Source organism: Cupressus sempervirens, chromosome 7, assembly GCF_028749045.1.
Source record: "Cupressus sempervirens isolate cs-2001-9-10 chromosome 7, ASM2874904v1, whole genome shotgun sequence".
In the NCBI taxonomy this organism is placed as follows: Eukaryota; Viridiplantae; Streptophyta; class Pinopsida; order Cupressales; family Cupressaceae; genus Cupressus; species Cupressus sempervirens.
In genome coordinates this window covers 381,599,606-381,613,218 of record NC_143124.1, presented here as the reverse complement: position 1 = coordinate 381,613,218, position 13,613 = coordinate 381,599,606, and the positions used below count along the sequence as shown (strand labels likewise).

The 13,613-nt window shown below is 35.6% G+C and overlaps 1 pseudogene; it reads right to left on the bottom strand.

Moving 5' to 3' along the window:
- Positions 1–422: 422 nt before the first annotated feature.
- Positions 423–13,613, bottom strand: part of LOC149547074 (subtilisin-like protease SBT1.7) — a 75,677-nt pseudogene continuing 62,486 nt past the window's right edge.

Sequence of the window (13,613 nt, the reverse complement as noted above, 5' to 3'; positions counted from 1 at the left end):
TTTAACTTTTGAAATATGTTTATTTTATTCTCAGTTTTATAATTTAATTCCATACCCCTAAAAAATTAACTATATACGTTTGACTCAAATAAAACATTTACCTTAAAAATAGATTCCATAAATAAGAAAACACGAGCATTAATCTTCTAAATTGTTGAAAACAATTCCTTAATACGTAGCTATTATAATATTTAATCTCGTCCCAAATCCTTAAGAAGAGTCTTTGAAAAGATCTCTACTGAACAAGAACAGTTCAACGACATACACCAAATACCACACATATTGGGTTTACGTAAATACATACACGCACTGTTTTAGTCTTAAACCAATTCTTACATCACTATCTTCCCTAGATATCAACTGGGCCTTATTTATATGAAAATGTAGCTATTCCCTCTCTACGTATAGAAACCCCCTCCCCTTCAAACCAGATTCCAAAGAACTGAAACTAGGCTACGAACGGTGTGCGCTCTGCCTTGGATGCATTTCGACGTTATGTGACCGTATTCACTCTCCTCTCTCCCTTCCACTTTGCCTTCAAACGTCACATTGTAACTTGCCTGTTCGCTCCTTTTCTTGAAAATCAATGTTCTTGGCTCCACGCTCACTTTCACGTTTGGACTGCTTTTCACCCACACTTTGTACACCGCATTGTCACTGCCCACGTTGGTCACCGTCCTCTTCACCTGAACATGCTCTCCATAATTCAATATGATAGAGAAAGAAAGGTAGTTAAGATCCGCACCTGATTCCACCGATTTGGGGCAAGGGGGCCATTTGTGAGCAATCGCTCCCATCGTCGACACATTTTCTTCAAGGGGTCTGAGTGCTTCCTATCCAAACGTTCTTAAGCTGGATCTGGTAGCGCTAGGTGTCAACATCCTGGGTGCGTGGAAGGAGGGTAGGTTCAAGATAGCGTCCGGGACCTCGATGTTGTGTCCTCATGTCAGCGGCATCGCAGTGATCGTACAAGCGGCCCATCCAATGTGGAGTCCTGCGGCAATCAGATCGGCTCTCATGACTACGGCCTCCACGCTCGACAACTCAAAGCATCCCATTAAAGATGCGCAAATGTTGCGAGCCGCGGACCCGTTTGCGATGGGAGCAGGTGAGGTAAATCCAACGGCTGCCTTGGAGCCCGGGTTGGTCTATGATTTGCACCCTCGAGACTATGTCAAATATCTGTGCGGTCGAAACGTATACACCAAAAAGCAAATAGCACTACTCACCCACAAATGGGGCAACAACTACCCAGCTAGTTATTTCGACTGGCTGGGTATGCCATCCATCTTCCTTCTGTCTCTCCATTCTGACATTCCTACTTCTTGACGTATCACAATGATCAACGCACGGATCTTGTGGCAGAGTACAGTCTGACGCAAATCACTTGAGACTGGCATTCATTGCACTTTGTAACTCTCTCCCTTTAGTATATTATGTCAATCTATTCTTCTTGTTTAAGGTTATTGCAACACCACTTTTTTTTTTCCTCATCTTTTCTTGATTCTGTAGATGCAATTTAAAGTTCTAATATAGTTGCGACTCTATATGAATGAGTTTTAAATATAATCTACAAAGCAAAAATATTCATAACTCTTGATCCTTTTCACTGATATATAAGACGATCAAATTATGATTCTAGTGATGGCTTGATTTGATTAGTGTTTCTTTTGATACTTATTTCTCTAGCTTATGCAATGAATATGGTAAATTTGTGATCCTTAATGTAATCATTGACAAAATCAATCACTATAATGATCTTCCCTAAGCATAAATTTTGTAAAATTTTTTTAATTCAAAATCCAATATGAAGTCAAGATTATAGTAAGAATTCACTATTATTATTCCTAATGAAGCTTTTTGTTGGGTGCACATCACGACTTTATCCTTGAAAATGTGTGGGTCCAAACCGAGGTCACTGCAGTAATCGTAGACCAGAGGCAGATTTTGAGTCCCGGCTCCTCTGTAAAGCGACGAGCCTTTCAATTGCTGACCGTTGCCAAGTTTAACGATAGAGAGAAACTCTCGGTCCATACTGCTGGCGCCCACTGTGGTCATCCACGGTGCCGTATTTGTAAGAGAAGATGGGAATGGCCCCTCGTTTCCAGCAGAGGCGGAAACGAATACACCCTTCTCTATGGCCCCTAACGCTGCCAGTGCAGTGTGATCCGTGTAAAACGCATACTCCAACACAGTGCCGAGTGACAGAGAAATTATATCGACGCCATCTTGGATGGCTTTTCCATGGCAGCAGCTATGTCGCTCTCATTGCAGGTGACTTCCACCACTCCCCAACAAGCCTTGTATACTGCCACTCTCGCCACAGGGGCCATCCCCACAGCCGTCCCATTACCAAAGCCGTTGTAGCTCGCCCCCTTTACAGCGGAACCCACAGCAATAGAATCAGTATGTGTGCCGTGGCCATAGCTGTCTCTTGCTGATATGAAACCCTTGCCCACGTGCGACTTCCAGCCCACAGAAAAATTGAATCTTGCTCCGATGAATTTTCTGTTGCACATGGATGAATCGAATCGGTCTCCGCTTTCACACTCGCCCTTCCATCTGGAGGGAACGGGACCGAGACCCTCGTCGTGGAAGTTCTCACTCTCGGGCCATATTCCCGTGTTGACCACGTCCACTATCACCTCTTCCCCCCGATTCAAATGCTTCGCCCACAGTCCTCTGTCATCGGCAAGGCCAAGAAAGTGAGGTGAGTGCGTGGTATGAGATTTAATCAGAGCCGATGGAATCACAGCGAGACAGCCATTAACACTCTCCAAAGCTGCAGCCTCTGCGCTGGTCAGTTTGGCTGCAAAGCCATGGAGGAGTGTGTCATAGGTGTACAAGAGGACAACTGGCCGGTCTGATTTGGAGGCATTGGAAGTCGCCTGATTAAGGGTTGAATGGTACCAGTGCTCGTGTTCACCCACTCTCTAAGTTATAGAGACAATTAGTGTTTGGAGAGGAAGGTAAGGAGATAGGGAGCTCTTCAACAAGTTTCATTGCCATTAGCTTGGGTAAAGGTTGTGCCCATTCTATGATCCTCATTGCACTTGTTCATATTGTGAATGGAAATATGTAATGTATTTGGTGTTGTATTTGTTGTTATGTGTAAATATTGTGATGAATTTCTCTTGCATTTTCTCTTGATTTTGTGGATGAAATGTTTATGGGTGTGAAGGCTTCACTCACCCTAGGGAGGGAAGAGATGCCTTGGGTGAAGGGGTTAGTTGGGCTTGTTGACCATGATGACCTTTTTGAAATATGACAAAATGCATAAATAAAAGATGGCCAAATAAATATGTTGTTTGACAAAAAGAATAGGTGATAAGTAAGCCGTAATATATCACATGATATATTTATCACATAGCAATATTTCATATGCAGTGTTGGCATAGAATAAATTATCATCGTAGCACTTGCACAATAATTAAGGTCTGGATGTACGCAGATATTTACGATGCACGTCACAGTTTTTGTGACATTTGTCAAATTTGTATGGCGGACTTCAAAAATGTTTGCAAAAACCTTAAGGTGGTGGGCAGTTTGAAAATTATAGTAACTTCTCTATTCTTCCATCAATTTGTATTTTCACAGATGCAGAGGATGCTTTGTCAAGTTTAAAACAAGGTTTAGTTGACTTGTTTTTGGGTTTTTACTATGTGGTTATACATTCACTAAGGTTTATATTGATACCAGTTTTGTCATTTTCTGACCTCTCTTCTGTTGATCTTTTGATGAATTTTGTCGCTGCGAGCTATGTTGCTATATACAGAGCTTGGCCATTGTATAGACGCCTGAGAAATAAGCAAAGAACAAGAAGGCACGTTATGAAACAATATGCAAGATCAGGCAGAAACATAAAAGGAATATCACAGGTATTTTCATGAGCATGTCAGGTATGTTGTTTCCCAAACATAATCATTTTCTTGAAGAACAGTTGAATTCTTCATTTGAAAAGAATGCACAAAGTTCTTCATTTAAAACTCCAGCAGTAAGGGTTTTTGAAAGAAATTCTTTGACTCAGTTTGATGCACAAATATTTGTCCTAAAAAAAATACATAGTCAGTTTAGGTTTAAAATGAAATGGCAATTTTTTTAAGGAACGGTTTTTTTTTTTTTTTTTTTTTTTTTAAAAGATAGAAAAGTTTCATGAAATATTGAATGAAGTTTTCTCCAAAGTTTGTAACAGCAATGAAGGAATTTGGTCTGAGATAATGGAAACTATTTTTGAGTATCTAAAAAATAAAAATGAAACACTATTGATCAGTTTGGAAGTTTATAATGATTACCAAATTTGAGACAGGAACAAATCCGAAAACTAAAATTGTTTTGTTAGTCTCTTAAACAACATTTTTAAAAGGAAGTTTGTGTAACAACCCAAACTAGTTTAGTTGGGCTGATGTAACTGATTACATTCGAATTTTATCTCTATAAATATAGAGATCATTTGTAATTTAAATGGGACGAGTTAAAAAAAAGAAGAAGAAAGAAAGAAGACTTATATTTCAGAACAGTTTGTAAAGACTAAAAGTCTTATTATAGACTTGTATGCATGTATAAATGTCTTACATACACATTTATATATGTGTATAAGCTCGTAATTACAGCACTGATAAAAGGGTTAAATACCCTGAGCAGTAGAAGCTGTTGATTGTAAAAGAATTGGAACTCAATAAAGAATACAGGTTCATGGAGTGGTTTTTCTCCCTATGACGAAACCGTGAGGATTTTTGAGGGTTTCCCACTCGGCACAAAATTGGTGTCTCTTCTTTCTGTGAGTTGATATTATTCAGTATGTTTACATTTCAGTACAGTTTGATTTCTCCACTGCTGTAAATTATGAATTAAAATTACTGAACTTAGATTTTGGGAGAATTTAATAGTGTTCTGATTCATCCCCCCCCCCCCCCTCTCTCAGAACCCTGATACTTCCAACAAGTGGTATCAGAGCAAAGGATTCCTTTAGGAATTGTTCTAGGGATATTAATTGGAAGTCATGGCACAATCTGAAGGAGCTTCTCTTAATAGGGCTCCACTATTTGATGGAAACGATTATGTTTTCTGGAAAGTTATGATGGAAGCCTTCATACATTCCTTAGATGTAAGGATGTGGGATGTTGTAATAACAAAATATACTGTCCCAACAACAATCCCTACTGAGGCAGATGAAAAACTAAAATTTGAGTTGGATAAGAAGGCAAGATATGCCCTTCTTTGTGGTCTCTCCAAAGATGTTTTTGCTAAAGTTGTTTATTGCAAGTCAGCTAATGATATATGGGTCAAACTTGAAACAATATATCAAGGAGATGAAAAAGTAAAAGAGTCTAAACTGATAACTCTTAAAACACAGTTTGACAATATAAAAATGAATGAAGATGAAACCATTGCTGCATACTTCCTAAGAGTTGATGAAGTAGTGAATGCTAGAAAAGGTCTAGGTGAAGAGATAGAAGAATATGATGTAGTTTCAAAAGTTATTAGGTCAGTATTACCTAAATTTGAAACTAAAATATCTACATTAGAAGAAAAGAAAAGCTTCTCAAAAATGACCCTACATCAACTTCAAGGAACACTAACTGCATACGAAATGAGGATTGGCAATCAAGCTAGTTCCTCATCAAAAGAATCAACCTTTAAGATTGAAAAACATGATGAGAGTGAGATCTAACAGATGCTTTAGAAGCATTACTTGTCAATAAAATGAGAAAGAAATATAAAGGCAAACCTAAATGCTTCAGCTGTGGTCAATTAGGACACTTTGTTGCAAAATGCCCAAATGTCAAACTTGAAGATTGTGATGAGAAAACTGAGAAGTTTTCAAAAAAGAAGCCTTGGAATTAGAATAAAAGATTCAAGGATTACACGAAGAAAAGTCTTCTTTCAAAAGAAGATTCAAATGAAGAATCTAGCGATGTTGATGAAGAAGGGGAAAGACTATTCATGGCTGAAATAGTCCATACCCCTAAACCTAAACTCAGTGAATCTGAATTGTCATCTGATTCAGATGTAGAAGTAGATCTAGAAGAAGAACTTCTAAAATCTTTGCAAGAACTTAAAAGATTAAAGAAGTTGATTTCTAATCAAGAAGTTGAAAATCAAAAACTTCAAGAAGAGTTAAATGGAGCAAATTTGATTATAGAAAATCAAAAACTCTTGCTTGAGGAAAAGGATAAAAAATTAAATGTCTTGCAAAGATCATCTGTAGAATCTACTAGTCAAAAAACAAAGTTCTTTTTCAATGGTTATTGTTTTAATTGCAATATGTTTGGGCACAAGGCTATCTTTTGTGAAAATAACACTAATCAAAGAAAAAGGAAAGTTGTTAGGTGCTCTAAATGCTTTCATTATGGTCATTATGCAAATCAATGTAAATTGAATATGAGACCAAAAAAAATCTGGAAGCAAGTAAGGGTAACAGAAAAGTCCTTAATTGTTGAAACAACTCTATTCGCTCAAAAACTGCAACGTGGGTATTGGATAGCGGTTGTTCACACCATATGACTGGGTGTAAAAGAAAATTTAAAACCCTAGAAAATTTTGATGGAGGTTTTGTTCAATTTGGTGATAACTCAGGAGCCTACATTACTGGAAAAGGTTCAATAATTTTGAACAAAGACACACCAATTCATGATGTGTACTTTGTTGAAGGTTTAAAACATAACCTGCTAAGTGTAAGTCAGATATGTGATAGTGGATATTCTATTTTCTTTAATGAAAAAGGATGTTATATTAAAAATGGAAAGGATAGAATCATTGCCAGTGGGTTAAGAACAAGTGGTAATCTTTACAACCTAATAGATTCAAATGTCCTAGAAACTTCATTAGTTAATACTTGTCTAATGAGTCAAGTAGAAGAAAATTGGCTATGACACAAAAGACTGGGACATTTAAACTTCGATAATCTTGCTAGAATCAACAAGAATAAAAAGGTTAGAGGACTACCACAGATTACAAAACCAGCAAATATTTGTGAAGAGTGTGTTAAGGGCAAACAAATGAAAGTTTCTTTTAAAACGAAAGAATATTTTTCAAATAGACCACTTGAATTAGTGCATATTGATTTGTGTGGTCCTACTAAAACTGCTTCACTAAATGGTGAAAAGTATTTCATGTTGTTCATAGATGACTACTCAAGGATGGTTTGGGTAACATTTCTGCAACATAAATCAGAGGCCTTTAAACGCTTCAAAATTTTTAGAAAGATGGTAGAAAGAGAAACTGAATTAAAACTGAAATGTTTAAGATCAGATAGGGGAGGAGAATTCACCTCTCGAGAATTTATTGAGTATTGTGAGAGACATGGAATAAAAAGACAATACTCTACTGCTAGGACACCACAACAAAATGGTGTTGTAGAAAGAAAGAACAAAACTGTAAAAGAAATGGCTAGAACCATGCTGAATGAAGCAAAACTACATGATAAATTTTGGAAAGAAGCTGTTCATACAGCTATTTATATTCTTAACAGAGCACAAATCAGAGTTAGAACTGCTTACACTCCATATGAATTGTGGAATGGAAAAATAACAAATGTCAAGAATTTTAAGATTTTTGGTTGCAAATGTTTTATAAAAAAGAACGATGATTCTCTAGAAAACTTTAATTCAAGATCTGATGAAGGGATCTTTCTTGGGTACTCCACGCACAACAAGGCCTATAAATGCTATAATAAAAGGCTGAACAAAGTTGTAGAAGCTATAAATGTCATATTTGATGAAAATTCTGTGTGCTGTAATGATAAAAAAGATCACGAAGATTCATCTTTTCAAAAATCAGAAACTGCACATGATGAGCATCCTGAAAATGATGAAAATGAACTTGCTGATGAAATTGAATCAGAAAACTGCTCAAGCCCCAAAATAACTAGTGCTGGTTCGAAAATAAAAACTTCTTCTAGAATAATAGATAAGAGACATCCTGAGTCTCAAGTTGTTGGAGATATAGAGAAAGGAATTTTAACTAGAAGAAAAGCCAAAATAGGTGAACAAGAAAACATTGTTGAACATTTTTGGTTAATATCAGATTTTGAACCAAAGAGTGTTGCTGAAGCTTTATCAGATTCCTGTTGGCAAAATGCAATGCAGGAAGAGATAAATCAAATAGAGAAAAATAAGACTTGGGAACTTGTTCCCAGACCTAGTGACAAAAATGTCATAGGTGGAAAGTGAATATTTCGTAATAAACTGAATGAAGAAGGTAAAGTGGTTAGAAATAAAGCGAGATTTGTTTGTAAAGGCTATGCTCAACAAGAAGGAATTGATTTCGGTGAAACCTTTGCAACAGTTGCAAGGATGGAATCAATCAGAATCTTTCTTGCATATGCTAGCCATAAAAAATTCACTGTTTACCAAATGGATGTTAAAACTGCTTTCTTAAATGGGTTTCTTGAAGAGGAAGTTTATATGGAACAACCAGAAGGTTTTGAATCTTCGGACAAATCTGATTATGTTTATCAACTGAAAAAGACTTTGTATGGATTAAAACAAGCTCCTAGGGCTTGGTACTCTAGGTTGGATAAACATTTAACTTCAAACAGATTTTCTCAAGGAAAGGCAGATAGCACCTTGTATATCAAAATGATAAATGATGACATTTTGGTAGTTGAAATTTATGTGGATGATATCATTTTTGGGTCTACTAATGATGATTTAGCAGAACATTTTTCAAAAATCATGGAATCTGAGTTTGAGATGTCAATGTTAGGTGTACTCACATTTTTTCTTGGTTTCTAAGTCTCATAGCTTGAACATGGATTATTTCTTTCTCAAACTAAATATGCCAAAGAAATGTTGAGAAAATTTAATATGGCTGAATGCAAACCTGTTAGCACTCCTATGGAAACTGGCTATAAATTAATAAAGAATGATGATTCACCTTCTATTAATCAGACTCTTTACAGATCTATGATTGGAAGTTTTCTATATTTAACTGCATCTAGACCTGATATAATGCAAGATGTATGTATGGTGTCAAGATTTCAATCTGATCCAAAGTAATCACATCTTAATGCGGTGCATAGAATACTAAAATACATTCAAGGCACTCTTGATTATGGTTTATGGTATCCTCACAGCATTGATTCTACTCTTACTAGTTATACTGATGTAGATTGGGGAGGATTTGACGATAAAAAGAGCACTAGTGGTGCAGCTTTCTTTCTTGGTGAGTGTTTGGTTGCTTGGCATAGTAAGAAACAGGATTGTGTAACTTTATCCACTTGTGAATCTAAATATGTTGCAGCTAAAACATGATGTACTCAATTAATTTGGATGGATTATCAGATATCTGATTTGGGCATTCAGGTTTCAAAACCTATTTCAATAATGTGTGATAATATGAGTGCAATTCAATTAAGCGAAAACCCAGTTATGCACTCACGTACAAAACATGTAGCCATCAAACTTCATTTCTTGAGAGATAAAGTTCAAAATAATGAATTCAAATTGGTTTATGTGCCTACTCAAGGACAGGTGGCTGATATTTTTACAAAGGCACTACGAAGAGAACTATTTGAACAATTAAGAACACGATTGGGAGTTTTCTCTCAATCACTACTGGCATAACACTCTTTCTAATAACTTTTTTGTGATAGGTTTCTGCTCCTTTCACAGAAAGAATTGATGAAAAGTAGATGGTCAAATTTTTTTGAAACAAAAATTTTGGGGGAGTAATCAGCATTTCACACAGGATTTGGTTCACAGGTTGATTTCACAGATTTAATCAGCATTTCACATAGGATTTGGTTCACAGGTTGATTTCACAGATTTAATCAGCATTTCACACAGGATTTGGTTCACAGGTTGATTTCACAGCTTGGTTTATCAATTTTTTTTTATTGATTCAGGTCAGTTGGTTCAGATTTTGTCTGATGTTTTCGGATCAGCATTGCATGGTAAATCAACATTTTTGTTTCTATGAGATGGTGAAAATTTTTGCATCAAAAATGGGGGAGATTGTTGACCATGATGACCTTTTTGAAATATGGCAAAATGTATAAATAAAAGATGGCCAAATAAATATGTTGTTTGACAAAAAGAATAGGTGATAAGTAAGCCGTAATATATCACATGATATATTTATCACATGGCAATATTTCATCTGCAGTGTTGGCATAGAATAAAGTATCATCGTAGCACTTGCACAATAATTAAGGTCTGGATGTACATAGATATTTATGATGCACGTCACAATTTTTGTGACATTTGTCAAATTTGTATGGCAGACTTCAAAAATGTTTACAAAAAACTTAAGGTGGTGGGCAATTTGAAAATTATAGTAACTTCTCTATTCTTCCTTCAGTTTGTATTTTCACAGACGTAGAGGATGCTTTGTCAAGTTTAAAACAAGGTTCAGTTGACTTGCTTCTGGGTTTTTACTATGTGGTTATACATTCGCTAAGGTTTATATTGATACTAGTTTTGTCATTTTCTAACCTCTCTTCTGTTGATCTTTTGATGAATTTTGTCGCTGCGAGCTATGTTGTTGTATACAGAGCTTGGCCATTGTACAGATGCCTGAGAAATAAGCAAAGAACAAGAAGGCATGTTATGAAACAATATGCAAGATTAGGCAAAAACATAAAAGGAATATCATAGGTATTTTCATGAGCATGCCAGGTATGTTGTTTCCCAGACATAATCATTTTCTTGAAGAACAGTTGAATTCTTCATTTGAAAAGAATGCACAAAGTTCTTCATTTGAAACTCCAGCAGTAAGGGTTTTTGAAAGAAATTCTTTGACTCAGTTTGATGCACAAATATTTGTCCTAAAACAAATACATAGTCAGTTCAGGTTTAAAATGAAATGGCAATTTTTTTAAGGAACGGTTTTTATTTTTTTTTATAAAAAGATAGAAAAGTTTCATGAAATATTGAATGAAGTTTTCTCCAAAGTTTGTAACAACAATGAAGGAATTTGGTCTGAGATAATGGAAACTATTTTCGAGTATCTAAAAAATAAAAATGAAACACTATTGATCAGTTTGGAAGTTTATAATGATTACCAGATTTGAGACAGGAACAAATCTGAAAACTAAAACTGTTTTGTTAGTCTCTCAAACAGCATTTTTAAAAGGAAGTTTGTGTAACAACCCAAACTGGTTCAGTTGGGCTGATGTAATTGATTACATTCAAATTTTATCTCTATAAATATAGAGATCATTTGTAATTTAAATGGGACGAGTTAAAAAAAAGAAGAAGAAAGAAAGAAAACTTATATTTTAGAATAGTTTGTAAAGACTAAAAGTCTTATTATAGACTTGTATGCATGTATAAATGTCTTACATACACATTTATATGTGTGTATAAGCTTGTAATTACAACACTGATAAAATGGTTAAATACCCTAAGCAGTAGAAGCTGCTGATTGTAAAAGAATTGGAACTCAATAAAGAATATAGGTTCATGGAGTGGTTTTTCTCCCTATGACGAAACTGTGAGGATTTTCGAGGGTTTCCCACTCGGCACAAAATTGGTGTCTCTTCTTTTTGTGAGTTGATATTATTCAGTATGTTTACATTTCGGTACAATTTGATTTCTCCACTGCTATAAATTATGAATTAAAATTACTGAACTCAGATTTTGGGAGAATTTAATAGAATTTAACAGGGCTCAACAATGTAGTTGAGAAAATATTCTCTTGGAGAGAAGATAGTATTTTTTCATGGAGTATGGGCTCCATTGAAACCATATACCTTGTTTGTTATGTGAGGTATAAGTGTATGTTGATAGCCTTGAAGAGGCATTTGTATTATGGGAGGTATAAGTGTTTTTATGTGATGAGGAGGATGTATTTGATAGCCTTGAAGAAGCATTACACAATTGCAGATGTATATGTGTATATGGATATGGCATTCTCCTCTCTGGAGAGCCCACCTTCACCCATTGTTTCATGATTCCAATGGTGAATCATTGTGTTAAACCTTGGAGGGCTTGTAAATGTATTGTAATATTGAGTTTTGTATGCATTGTGAAATGTTTGAGTGTAACTTGTTTGAGTCTTGTTTCCTTTGCTCGGTGGGTGGCTTCTTAGAAGCTTAGGATGGGAGGTGAGCCTCCATGGTTCTTGGTTTCATGTTGTTTTGCAAGTTTGTGAGAATGGGATCTATGAAAAAGTTAGGGTTTTCCCCTTGGCATTACTGTAGAATCAGGTGTTGTGTGATGTATCATGCAGTTGAAGGAAATTAATCCTTCCCATGTCATTTGTAATGTGTTGAGATGGAAATATCTCCATTGTGATCTTTTGTACTGTGAGAAGGACTTATATCTTGTTGCATATAAATATGAATGTGTAAACTAGGGTTGGATGATATGCATATAGTTGGCATTGTAAGAGAAAGCTTATATCATCTTCATAGTTGTATATGAAGGAAACAAATAATTTCATGTAAAGGAATAACCATTGTTGTGAAGTAGATGTAGAAGTTAAGTAAATGTGATATTTTCCTTCTCATGTAGGTTATGAATCAAACAATAGATATATTTCCTAGATTGCTTGTGTGGGAGAGATTTATTGTAATAGGTAAACCAATTCAAAACTTAAGTGATTGCATTGTAAGGATTACATGTTATGTATTTCGATGTAATGGCAAGAAAATTTATTGTATTGAGATAGTCATATGTTTTTAAGAGAGATATTTCCTCATGTTCAGAATAATGAGCAATTCTATATAGAGTTTATTCATCATTAGTAAACATATATTTGATCTTGTGCAATGAAATCTTTTGTGCTAAACTTTTGATTCTTGTCATTTTAGTAATCCTATATAATAGATAAATGCAAAGGAATAACATCAAATTTATAATTATAAGAAACAGAGATGTCAATTTAGACCATCGTCAAAATCTTAGTCTACTAGAATGAGAAAGGAGAGAAAAGAAAAATAAACCATAGTGAAAAATGCCCGCACATGCACTTTTACCCTGAAATTTGTATGGGAGAAGAAAGTAATTCCCCCTCTCAAATACAGACAAATAAAATATTCAAATAGAACATTCCCTAGATTTTCTACAAAGAGATGTGATAAAATAATATTAAGAAAAAGAAATATCCTAGCTAAAAGGGAGTGTGAAGGGACTTAGGAAAACTAACATGACTTGAACCAAAATCTCATACTAACAAAGAAAATAAAAATATAAACTATGTATATATATCCTAAAGGACCTTCACTCTTAACCATGTAGAAAGGTACGCCTAGGGAAAATCATCAACCACTAAAGAGGGCAATCTTCACAGTAAAGAAACTACCACTATGGTATATGTCATGCTACCACCTTGTTGGGCACATAACCCCTTGAAAGTGTCAAGTCAACCAGCTGCCCACCATGTACCTTGGATGAAGGATCTAGGGATCGGCTATGTCTGCATAGATGTAATTGGGCACCGTGTGAATTGAGATGGATGAAAGCCACGTACTTGAGAAGAGATGGGTTGACTAGCTCCCGCACAATTCAGGAAAAAGGACATTGTAAAGGAATCGCCTTGGGAGAACAGCGACACATGACTCCCACCTTCCCACATGTGTTGCCTCCTAAAGCGTCTCTAAAGGCTGCTAACATATTGGGTCGGTAAGTGGTATTGGGATGGAATAGTAAAGAAAGTTATCTACAATA